Raw genomic sequence first — 9,011 nt, 5'->3', positions numbered from 1 at the left:
AAAAGACAGATAACAGAGAAAGGGATAGCAGGCATGATATATAAATTAATGGTAAGAAGTAAGGAAAGGATGATAAGGTGTCAGGGAACTGCCATCGGAGCCAAGGGTGATGGTAAGGCTCCCCAATGACGCTGGAGAGGGAACCAGCAAGGAGAGAGGGAGAGCTTTTGCTGGGGAAGGAAATAGACGTGACGCCAGGGAGAAAGGGGAGGCTGAGGGAGCTTCGGAGGGAAGGCTCCGGGACTGTTCCAGCGAGACCAGCGGGGAGAGCACAGGACCTCCCCTTGGGACTCCCACTCTGCGCAGAAAGCTTCCGCGCAGGGAGGCTAGGCAGAGACTTCGTGTCAAAGAACTTTTATGTTGGAGGAAATTCAGGAAACGCCCACTGACGGATTCTGCCAGTGATTGAGACAGCCACCTAGTACAGGCTGTCCAGCCAGGGGAAAGTTTTAACCAAACTACTCAGCTTGGAGCAGTTTGCGCCTTACGCACAAGCAACCTCAATCCCCATTACAGCAATCTGTCAGTCCTTGACGTTGCTTGTGCACAGGGAGCATCATGAGTCAGACCGGAGGAGCAGGCGCCGGAGAGGGAGCCAGGGGAGGACCAACTCTGGAGGAGAGAAACAGAGATTTGGAACAGCAGCTGACTTTACTAGCGGCGCGGCTAGATGAAAGGCAGACTCAGGATGCCCAGGAGAAACCCACCCCCATTGCAAGGAAGGTACCGGGACTGGTGCATAAGTTTGGGGGCAATCCGAGAGACTATAATGCTTTTAAGACGGAGGTGCAGTACGCGCTGGACCTGCAGTATGATGACTTTGTGGACGATGGGGTGAGGGTAGCCTATGTGATAGGGCATCTTCAAGACGGTGCCAGGGAATGGGTCAGACCCTTAATGGCATCGGAAAATGCTGCCTTAAAGGACCTGAGGAAGTTTTTTAGCGCCATGGACCACATGTTTTCCACTGAAGTGGAGCAGAGCATAACGCGCAGGGAACTGATGGCGTGCAAACAAGGGAGCCAATCAGTTAGAGAGTACTGGTCGAGGTTTTCGATGCTTATCCACAAACTTGGGTGGGAACTGGGTTCGGAACCAGTGCAGATGTTATTTGAGGAGGGTTTAGCCCCCTCGGTAAAAGACGAACTTTCCTGCTCGCCCCGCCCGCAACCGATGGATCAGCTGACTAAAATGGTGCTTGCTGTAGGAGTACGGCAAGAGGCGCACGCTCTTGAGAGGTGGGAAGGGAGAGCAGAACATTGGCATGACAACCGCATTCCAGAGATGCCGGAGCAACCTTCCCAGCCAGCGGAACCAATGGAGATCAGAGGTGCGCGCGGGGTTTCAAACTCCAGCGAGGTGTGTAAAAAGGAGGGGAAAACGACCAGGAAATGTTTTCTCTGCCAACAGCCAGGACATTTTGCCAGGGTCTGCCCTCAGAGAAAAGCATGGCAAGGGATGGTGGGGGCAGCTGGCAGTGAGGAGGAGGGGAATAAAAAGCAGGGAAACGAGAGCGCTTGGCTGCCAATCAGCGGGCACAGCAGCCAGGCAAACAACCAGTAAGAGTGCCGAAACCAGACCCACCCCCCGGGCAGCCATAGCCATAGAGGTGGTGTTAGAGCTCCCCAACGGACATCCAATTAAGGTGAAGGCACTGCTGGATTCAGGCAGCTCTTGCAACATCTTTAGCAAGGACTTTGCACTAGAGCACCAGCTCCAGCTGGTGCCTTTAGAGTGCCCCTTGCAAGTAACGACCATTGATGGGAGAGAACTCCTGGGAGGGGAAGTGACCCACCAGACTCCTCCCATGAAGATGAGGGTCTCCAGACACACTGAGACAATTGCCTTTCACATAGCCACACTAGCCGGGCCGCCAATCATACTGGGGATGAGCTGGCTGGCGGTGCATGATCCGGTAGTGGCATGGCACCAGCGGACAGTAGCCTTTGGGTCAGCTCACTGCTTGGAACACTGCCACGGTGGGGGGGGGGGAGACCCTGAGGATGGCCGTAGCCAGGGTGGCAGGGGTGGCAGCAGAGGAAAAGACGAGGGTGCCGCCGCAATACGCTGATTTGGAAGAAGTCTTCAGTGAGAAGGAGGCGGATAGACTACCCCCCTCATAGGTCCTTTGACTGTCAAATCAACCTAATCCCAGGGGCTCAGCTGCTGGTGGGTAAGCTGTACGCCATGTCGGACAGAGAAATGCAGGAGTTGCGGAAGTTTATTGACAAGAACCTGAAGAGGGGTTTCATAAGAGAATCGAGGGCGGTGGGGGGGCAGTCCAGTGTTCTTTGTGGACAAGAGAGACTCCAAAGAGCCCAGACTAATTTGTGATTATAGGGCGTTAAACTTGGTATCGAAGCCGGTGACCTTCCCAATGTCCAGAATTGATGACATTTGGACCAGGGTAAGGAAGGGAAAGATTTTTACCAAGTTGGACCTTCGAGGGGCGTACAATTTGATCAGGATAAGGGAAGGGGATGAATGGAAGACCACCATGTTCACCCCCTGGGGGCTTTTGAGTACCTAGTTATGCCCTTCGGATTACAATCGGGCTCTGCCTGTTTTCAATCGTTCATGCACCACGTGTTGGGGTCCCTGCTGTACAAGAATTGCATGGCCTTTCTAGGTGACGTGCTAATCTACTCGGAGAACGAGGAACAGCATGTTAAGGACGTCAGAGAAGCGCTAAAGAGGTTGCAGGAGCACCAGTTGTGGGTGAAACTGGAGAAGTGCCAATTCCATGCCCGAGAGGTCGAGTTCCTGGGTTACAGGTTGTTGGACAAGGGTTTAGCCATGGACCCAAGCAAGGTGCAGCCGGTGCTAGAATGGAAGGCCCCCAAGAACCGGAAGGACGTGCAGAGGTTCCTGGGGTTTGCGAATTTCTATAGGAAGTTCATCAAGAACTTTGCACACTTGACTGCACCCTGTTATTCTAAAGCAGCAATGCTACAGCAAGCAAAGGCTCTAACAGCTCAATCAGCTGCTAGTGGCTGTAAAGCCAGACAGGATGTGTGTGACTGCTGCCATGGAAACAAAGGGGCAGTCCATCCTTATTGAGCACAGGATATGAGCTCAGTGTGTGTCATATGACCTGTACAGGATGTACATGGGTGGAGTTTGGAGTTTCTCTCTGTTTGTTGAAGAGAGCAGACATCTTTTACTGTATGACTGCTATAGACAGGAATAAAAGCAATGTAGATACATTTCTGTCTGAGTCTGATTCCCCTCCCTGGGGATATGCAGGGAGGAGGAGAAGGAGGAGAAGCAGTTGGTGTGTTTTTCTCACAGCCTGAGGAAAATCGCCGGAACGGACCTCGAGTGTTTTTTTCCTGCCGGGAGTCGCCGGAGGGAGGTCAAAGGAATTCAGCCGGTGCCTGGAGAGATAGGCACATACCTCTGACCGAGCCTGAATTATAACACACCCATCACCGATTGTCTCAGTAGCAAGAAGAAGTTCGTATGGATGGAAGAGGCACAGCAATCCTTTGAAAAACTAAAAAGAGCGTTCGCTTCGGAAGAGCAGCTCTTGCACGTGGATCTGCAGAAGCCAATGAGGCTGGAAACAGACGCGTCAGACAGAGCGGTTGGCGCCATACTGCTCCAGCCGGGAAACCAGTCCGACTGGAGACCGTGCGCCTTTTTCTCGAGGAAGCTGAGGAAGTCAGAACAGAACTACACGGTGTATGACCGGGAACTGCTTGCAATTTACGAAGCGTTCCGACGCTGGAGACATTTGTTGATAGGGGCTCAACACAAGATCCAGGTGTGCACGGACCATAAGAACCTGGAATACTGGAGGACTGCACGGGTTCTCAACCAGAGGCAGATGCGGTGGGCTCAGGAGTTTTCCAAGTTCTCTTTTGAGATTCGGTACGTACCGGGAAAGGAAAACGTCCGGGCAGATGCCCTATCCCGGAAACCAGAGTACTTGGAAGGAGAGGGAGCGCCTGAAATACGACATGTGATACCCGAGGACCGATGGGTGTGTGTGGGAGTATTGGTTGGGAAACGAGAACTAGCAGGGTTGACGAGGGACGACGAGTACGCCCAAACAAAGATCTGGGAGCTCCAGGAAGCAGGAGAAAATCAGGGGGGTTTTGAGGAAAAGGAAGGAGCATTGTATTACAGGGGAGCATTGTACATACCAGAGGGGGATTTGAGGAGGAGGGTACTCAAACAACTACATGACAACCCCACGGCGGGCATTTTGGTCAACACAAGACCATGATGCTTGTCACCAGGCAGTTCTGGTGGCCAAGAGTGAGGGAAGACGTGCGGGAATACGTACGGGGATGCGACCTATCCCAGCGGGCTAAGGGGGAGAAAGCAGCGCCCGCAGGGTTACTAGAACCCTTGCCCATTCCGGGGAGACCATGGGAGGTGGTATCCATAGATTTTATGACCGATTTGCCTAAGTCCAGGGGAAAAACAGCAGTCATGGTGGTAGTTGACTTGTTGACCAAGATGTGCCATTTCATTGCTTGCTCGCATGCAGTCATGGCAGAGGAAACAGCTAGGCTGTTTGTAGATCACGTTTTTCGGTTGCATGGCGCCCCCTTGAGGGTTTTGTCCGATAGAGGAAGGCAATTCACTTCCAGATTCTGGAGGAAGCTCATGAGCTTGCTCCAAGTAGAGGTGAGAGGTGCTATTAGCGGAAAGGGCTAATAGCATACTCCAACAGTACCTGCGCTGCTATGTCAGCGAGAGAGAGAACGACTGGGTGGAAAGGCTAGAGCTGGCCAAATTTGCTTACAATAACGCTGAACATGTGTCCACGGGGATGAGTCCGTTCATGGCCAATTACGGGTGTCACCCCAGGGCCTTCCCAGGGGAGGGGGAGGAGAGGTGGAGTGTGCCTGCGGCAGAGCAATTTGTGGAAGAAATGGAGGCCTTACACCAACAGCTTAAGATGAACCTGGAGAGGGCCAAGGAAGCGTACAAGAGGCAGGCAGACAAGCACTGCAGAGAAGGGGAAACCATAAGGGTTGGGGACCGGGTGTGGTTGTCAACCAAAGGATTACCGTTCAAGGGAGGTTGTAAAAAACTACGGCCAAGGCGACTGGGACCTTTCGAGGTAACACAGCAGGTGAATCCTGTGGCCTTTAGGCTCAACTTGCCAACCAACATGAAGTTGCATCCAGTGTTCCACTGGTCTTTACTTTCACCATACCGGGAAGGGAGGGAGTTTCCGGGGCGAGAGAGAGAGAGATCCCCACTTACCCAGAGGTGGAGGAGAGGGAACTCAGCGGTCAGGCAGCGGAAATTCTTGATTCAAGGTGGAAGGGGAGGCAGGTGGAATATTTGGTAGCTTGGGAGGGGGAGCCTGAGTCGGAAAACACGTGGGTCCCTTTAGGAGAAATCAGGGATGAGTGTCTGCGGGAGGAGTTTCACCGCAGGTTCCCAAGGAAGCCGAAACCATTGGAGAGATTCTGGGAGGAGCAATTTGGAACCACGGATGATGAAGAAGAGTTTATGGGGTATCCTCCTTCAGAGGAAGAGGGAGGGGAGGTATCAGAGGAAGAGGGCTCAGATTGGGGAGATTGGCGAGCGGAAAGAGACAGCAGCAGGTGGAGAACGATGTTTGAATCGTCTGAGAAAGGGGATAGCTCATTCCAGGGGTTCCCCGCTTCACCGCCCAAGGAACGGGCCGGGGGTGAGGAGGGCCCTGAGGGGGAGGTGGATGTCAGCGAACTGCCATCGGAGCCAAGGGTGATGGTAAGGCTCCCCAATGACGCTGGAGAGGGAACCAGCAAGGAGAGAGGGAGAGCTTCCGCTGGGGAGGGAAATAGACGTGACGCCAGGGAGAAAGGGGAGGCTGAGGGAGCTTCGGAGGGAAGGCTCCAGGACTGTTCCAGCGAGACCAGCGGGGAGAGCACAGGACCTCCCCTTGGGACGCCCACTCTGCGCAGAAAGCTTCCGCGCAGGGAGGCTAGGCGGAGACTTGGTGTCAAAGAACTTTTATGTTGGAGGAAATTCAGGAAACGCCCACTGACGGATTCTGCCAGTGATTGAGACAGCCACCTAGTACAGGCTGTCCAGCCAGGGGAAAGTTTTAACCAAACTACTCAGCTTGGAGCAGTTTGCGCCTTACGCACAAGCAACCCCAATCCCCATTACATAAGGGTAATTCAGAATAAATGGGAGCGGGAAGGGCTGTTTCATTTGAATACGGTCCAAGAGATGATGAAGAGTATAGATAAAATAAAAATGGATAAATATAAAAAATTAAGTAGGAAATTCCTATTGAAATGGTATAGAACCCCGGCGCAACTGGCATATATAGTTAAAGGATTGAGTCCTAAGTGTTGGCATTGTTGTCAAGAGTTAGGGGTATATGCACATATGTGGTGGGAGTGTATTTGTGTAAATGAATATTGACAAAAGATTATAAAGATTATTTCTGAAGTATTTCAGGTTAAGATAGAAGGCAATAGAGAAGTGTATTTCAGGAATACTGGGGAATAGTAAAATAGAAAGAAAAGAGCAAGATTGGTATAAAATTTTGATCTTAGCTGGTATGCTTGTTATTGCATTAGGATGGAAAGAAAAGGATAAATGGAAAATGGAAAAATGGAATGACTATGTTTTTGACTATATACAATCTGACATATTTGAACAGGTAATGACGGAAGATACATGGGAAAACAAATGTCAAAAGATTTTGAATAAATGGACAAGCTATAGGAATTGGATAGCATGGGGGGAAGCCAACCCAAGCATCCAAATTAGAATGAATAATCTGTGCACATGGTTAAAGATCTGAAGAGAGAACAAGTGTTGGGGGGAGGGGTTAAAGGGGATGGAGGAAGGGGGAAAAAAAGGATAAATGAGTAGGGACAAAAGTATATACTGTTATGTATAACTAATAGGAGGAGGATTTTGATGCATGTTATTGTTAGTTTTTCCACTGAATGATTTTTTTGGTAAGTTATTTGACATCCCTGGATGAAAGTGTGATTATAAAGAATGGAAAATAAAACAAATTAAAAATTAAAAAAGAAAGAAAGAAAAAGAAAGAAATCAGATTGGTCTGGCATGACTTATTTCTGAAAAACCCATGCCTGTTCTTAGTAATCACAGCATCCTTTTCTAACTCCTCACAGACTGACCGTATAATTATCTTGTTATATACTGAAGTTCTCACCCTGGGCCAGCAGGGGGATACTGTAGATAGTTACACAAATGAAGGATCGAAAGTGACGTTCAGTGATTGGATAGTTTTAGAAAGTTGTTACAGTAACGTTGTTCTGAAGCTCTATATAAGCAGGCTGACTGAACCCTTCAGTTCAGTTCTGTTCTGGCCTGTGAATAAACAAGAGCAGTTTGAAGAATCGCTGTGTCGTCTCATATGTCCACCCACAACTTAACATATCTGTTCTAGGATCTTTCCTGGTATTGATATCAAGCTCACTGGTTGGTCGTTAGGTAGGTCTTCTCCCCCCCCCCCTCTTTTTGAAGATGGGTCTGCAGGGACCTCAAAGATAATAAACAATGTTTCTGAGATTACATCCACAAGCTCCGTTACTCTTTTACTCTTGGGTGCAGCTCATCAGTCCCTGGAAGATTGAAGCAGCTTAGGAGAGAGGGGAACCATAATGTACAAAACCCTGTGTTTTATCTTCCTTTATTGTCATGGAAATGGTGTCCCACACTTACAGATGCCATGATACAGTGGTACCTCGGGTTACATACGCTTCAGGTTACATACGCTTCAGGTTACACACTCCGCTAACCCAGAAATAGTGCTTCAGGTTAAGAACTTTGCTTCAGGATAAGAACAGAAATTGAGCTCCGGCGGCGCGGCAGCAGCAGGAGGCCCCATTAGCTAAAGTGGTGTTTCAGGTTAAGAACAGTTTCAGGTTAAGAACGGACCTCCGGAATGAATTAAGTACTTAACCTGAGGTACCACTGTACAAAATATAATATTGTTCCCATTAAAAATAATACTGTTCTCCCAATATTTTTAAGCAATTGCCCTTATAAGAATCATAGAATTGTACAGTTAGAAGGGTCACGACTTGTGGGTCATGTGCTAGCAGTTTGGGATGCACCACCTTTCGGATTAAGTACAATGAGTATATACAATAATAATAAGCATATACAATATAAGTATATACAATAATCATTGTTTGCAATTGATTGCTGTGCCATCTCATTTGCAGCAGAAGACGGGGTGGGGGATGAGAGAGAGAGAGAGAGTGAGAGAGAGAGAGAGAGAGAGAGAGACAGACAGACAGACAGATTTGTTGCCAGATTTATTTCCCATATTCTTTTTCTTCCTCTCAATTCCTGGCGGTCACTCTCACTTGCTTTGCCTCCAATCCATTTATCAGCTGCTCCTTGTCCTTTGGCCCTCATTCTGTATCCAGATCCAGGAGGGGAGCACCAGGGCAGAGGCTGAGGATGGTCAGAAAAGGAGCCTCTGAGCATGGGCAGAGTGCAGCCACTCACCTGTCAGAGGAAGAGACTGGTCCCATCAGGAAGCAGCAGGAGGGAAGGCCAACACGTGAGGAGGAAGAACCACTTCCATCTCCAGGCCCTACTGGAGAAAGCAGCCTGCCACACTCCCCTCTTGAAGCTTTTAGTCAATGAACCAAGTCACAGCTATGAATGGCATTTGGGGTGGAGAGAGGAGAAATGTGAACCCTGCAGATGATAAATAAAGGGAAGCATGCTGCTGCAGTGGGAGGGAGAAGTCAGACAGGACTATAGCACACAAGCTCTGGTAGTTCTTTTACTTTCATTCTCCTTTTAAACCAAACCAAAGATATTTAGGGAGCTTACAAATGTGTTTCAATAAAGGCATCCTAGACTTCCATAAACTGAACCCCCCAACCCCCCAACTAAGGGCCTCTCTCACCCTACTCAGGCTCTCTCACCCTACTCAGCCATTTACTCAGGCTTCAGTTTGTTCAGCCTGGTCAAAAATGAGCTTCAAGGACACACAAAGAGAGAGAACTTGACAGCAGCTGGTTGTGTCATTGCTGCTCTTAGCAGCAGCTTTGGCA

Source organism: Podarcis erhardii (genome assembly GCF_964252035.2).
Source record: "Podarcis erhardii genome assembly, chromosome: 5".
Classification (NCBI taxonomy): domain Eukaryota; kingdom Metazoa; phylum Chordata; class Lepidosauria; order Squamata; family Lacertidae; genus Podarcis; species Podarcis erhardii.
Note: the sequence above shows the minus strand (reverse complement) of the source record.